This window comes from Grus americana, chromosome 1, assembly GCF_028858705.1.
Source record: "Grus americana isolate bGruAme1 chromosome 1, bGruAme1.mat, whole genome shotgun sequence".
In the NCBI taxonomy this organism is placed as follows: domain Eukaryota; kingdom Metazoa; phylum Chordata; class Aves; order Gruiformes; family Gruidae; genus Grus; species Grus americana.
The window spans coordinates 34991925-34994925 of record NC_072852.1 but is presented as its reverse complement, the minus strand read 5'-3'; the positions used below and the strand labels follow the sequence as shown (position 1 = coordinate 34994925).

General features: G+C 48.9%; 1 protein-coding gene across 1 annotated transcript in view; it reads right to left on the bottom strand.

The window, feature by feature from the left end:
• Window positions 1-533: 533 nt before the first annotated feature.
• Window positions 534-3001, bottom strand: part of ARID2 (AT-rich interaction domain 2) — a 111789-nt gene continuing 109321 nt past the window's right edge. The window contains exon 21 of the mRNA XM_054827822.1: window positions 534-3001. This exon is cut by the window's right edge and continues 4369 nt beyond it. The gene's annotated coding sequence lies outside the window, so the exon portion shown is untranslated.

Below are 3001 nucleotides of genomic sequence, written 5' to 3'. Positions count from 1 at the left end.
AGGATGAGGAAGAGCAGGTCCTGCAGCAGGAAGGTCCTGCAGCTGTCGTCACCTAGTGCAGCCAGGCTAGGGAGACTGCACCAGGAAGGGTTCTGTCAGGCACGATGCGTATGATGTTACCTCAAGTAGACGGAGACACAGCTAAGATCACTGCATCAGCGGCAGCGGGCAGACATGCTGAAAAACATTATTTCCGAGAAAAGATAGTCTTGAAGAAGAAAGTAATTTAAGCTGACTACAGTTAATTACTTAAACACTTCCTGCCCGAGTTGTTAGCCAGTCTTATTTCCACGTGCCTGCTTGGGGGCATGGATCTTTTCAAGCATCCTAACAGCAAAAGTCATGGCTTCATCTGTTGTTGCACAGGGCATCTCAGCACATCGGGTTGACTTGACTTAAGCTGTGCCTGCCGCTCCTCCCTCGGCCTTCACGGGCAGTCTGCCGCACACGGGCAGCGCAGAGGTTGGTTTTTGCACGTGCAAAGATTTGAGCTGTGTCCTGGTACTATATGTGCACTCAGGCCGGTGAGGGGTTTCACGCATTTAAAAAACAAACAAAAAAAAAAAACCCCACCCCACCAACCCAGTAACCAATAGTTTAAAAAAAAAGCACAAGAAACTACTTGCGTAAAAGGAGAGGAAGCTGTGAGCAGGCACAGGCTGGGATACTGAACCTGACTTCACTCATTTTTTTCCAATATTACGCACTCGCTCCTCCCAAAGACTCTCACACCAACAAGTAAGCTTTCAACCTCATCTTCATTTCCATGGCCTGTTTGTGCAATAAATACAGGGGATTACAGCAATGCTGTAGATGCTGCTTATCCACAGTAAACAATCAAACCCAGAGTGGACTCCAACATGGAGAAAAATTCCTGCAGTAGCCAAACCCAAGGAATTTTGGCAGCAGGTTGTCATATAATTAGTCCTAAAGTGTTGCAGGAATTAAACTTAAAACCGCTGACTGCTTTATGAGACGCATCAGTCAAAAATAGCCAGGGATTCCTGGATGCTTCGATGCAATAACAGGTGGGATAAAAGAAAAATAACAACTCTTGGAAGTCAGAGTTTATCTATAAATTCCAGAGCCTGTAACAGAACTTCAGGGCTCATGAGGACCAGGAAGGTAGCTTACACATGACGTGTAGGGTCTCCTCTAACACAAGACAGGAACATTGCTGCCTTTCTTTTGCTCCCTGAGTTCCAGAGGGATGGACATTGGATGCTCAGGCATTCATGGTGCAGACGTTTATCAGGAGCTAATGGCCAAAGCAGGGCCAGCAGCTCACTCTGCTCAGCGCCAAGAGGAGAGCGGAGCTTCTCCCATGGGCAGCAGGATGAGCGCTGCCTGCAGGCCTGAAGACCCAGGGGACCCGCACACCCAAAGGGAAGCCGGCTGTTAGATGGCATCTAGGAGAAAAGGCTGCCGCTTGCTCGGTCGTTGTTATTTACCACTGCTTGGTACCTGGTAGTTAAATGACTGTGTCAGACTGACAAACTCTAAGCTATTCCCCCTGAAAAATACGATGACGTATCTTGGAAGCACAAGATCCACCTCAGATTTGAGTGTCTTTGAATAACACCAATACACTAACTGAGCTGCTGCTCCCTGTGCAAGGCACGTGGCTTTGCTATGTGACCTCAGCATCCCTGAAAAACGAGGGATTAAATAACCAACTCGGAGTGTGGAAATCATAGAATGACTATTTTGTGTGAGCTAGATATAGAATCACAGAATGGTTTGAGTTGGAAAGGACCTCAAAGACCATCTAGTTCCAACCCCCCTGCCATGGGCAGGGACACCCTCCACTAGACCACGTTGCCCAAAGCCCCATCCAACCTGGCCTTGAACACTTCCAGGGATGGGGCCTCCACAACCTCTCTGGGCAACCAGTTCCAGTGCCTCACCACTCTCACAGGAAAGAATTTCTTCCTAATACCTGATCTAAATCTACCCTCTTTCAGTTTAAGACCCTTACCCCTTCTCCTATCACTACACGCCCTTACAGTCCCTTTTTACAAAAAGTCCCTCATAAAAAGTCCCTCCCTGTGGGAGGCTCTCCCAGGGATTCATCCCCCACCTCCCTCTGCCATCCTGGAGGACTCATTTCACACTTTATGATTTGCCGCGTAACTCCATCCTAAACAATATAAACACAGAGAACCCTGCCCAAAGGCAAGGAACAAGCAGACATCTGGATATCAGAAAAATGTGTTCCTAGCCAGGACAGCAACTCATCTGTGGACATGCGGATTTCAAACCCCCAAGCAACGAAACCAGCAAACCCTCTCAGAATGCAGACTGCGGCAAATCCACCTAAAGAGTGTTCAAAGGCTATCTTAAAACAGCTGTCCAAAAGCCACCCAACATAGGAGCAGAAGACAGACCTTACCATGGTTCATCTTTATGAGATTTTTTTTGTTACTCTAATATTGCATTTCTTTTTGCCTAAGGTAAAAAGCAATCAGTTTTTTTCAACGGTATGGGCTCAGACTACTCTCTGGTTATCACAGATCGGGAGAAGCCAACGCAACAGTGTTGTGAGAGACAGCAAGTTGTGATACAACCAGCGGGCCATTAAAACCAACTGAAGATGGTTTTGAAGTCACAGTAATTTAAGAACATACTGCCATCTTGCCAGAAACACCAAAACCAAACTCGTAACAACCAGCCTTGAATTCCCCACCACTTGAAAACAACTCATGAACTCCAACCACTCGGTGCGAGCCCCCCATGCCTGGCAGATCCAGCTACACACAGTTCAGCCCCACGGAGCCGCAGCCCCGAGCGCGCAGGCTCACCCCCCCGCCACCCACAGCCACTCACAGCAACGTCTGAGCTCCACAACCGTCAACGTGCTGCCCACACCGGGCTCTGCAGCCTGCGCGCGCACCGCGTGACGCAGCAATGAAAGGAGACCGGCCACGCGGCTCTCTGCGGCCACTGTCCAGGGAACGACTGACGGCTGAGTTACTACCTGGTAGAAAAGGCAGAGGAGCAA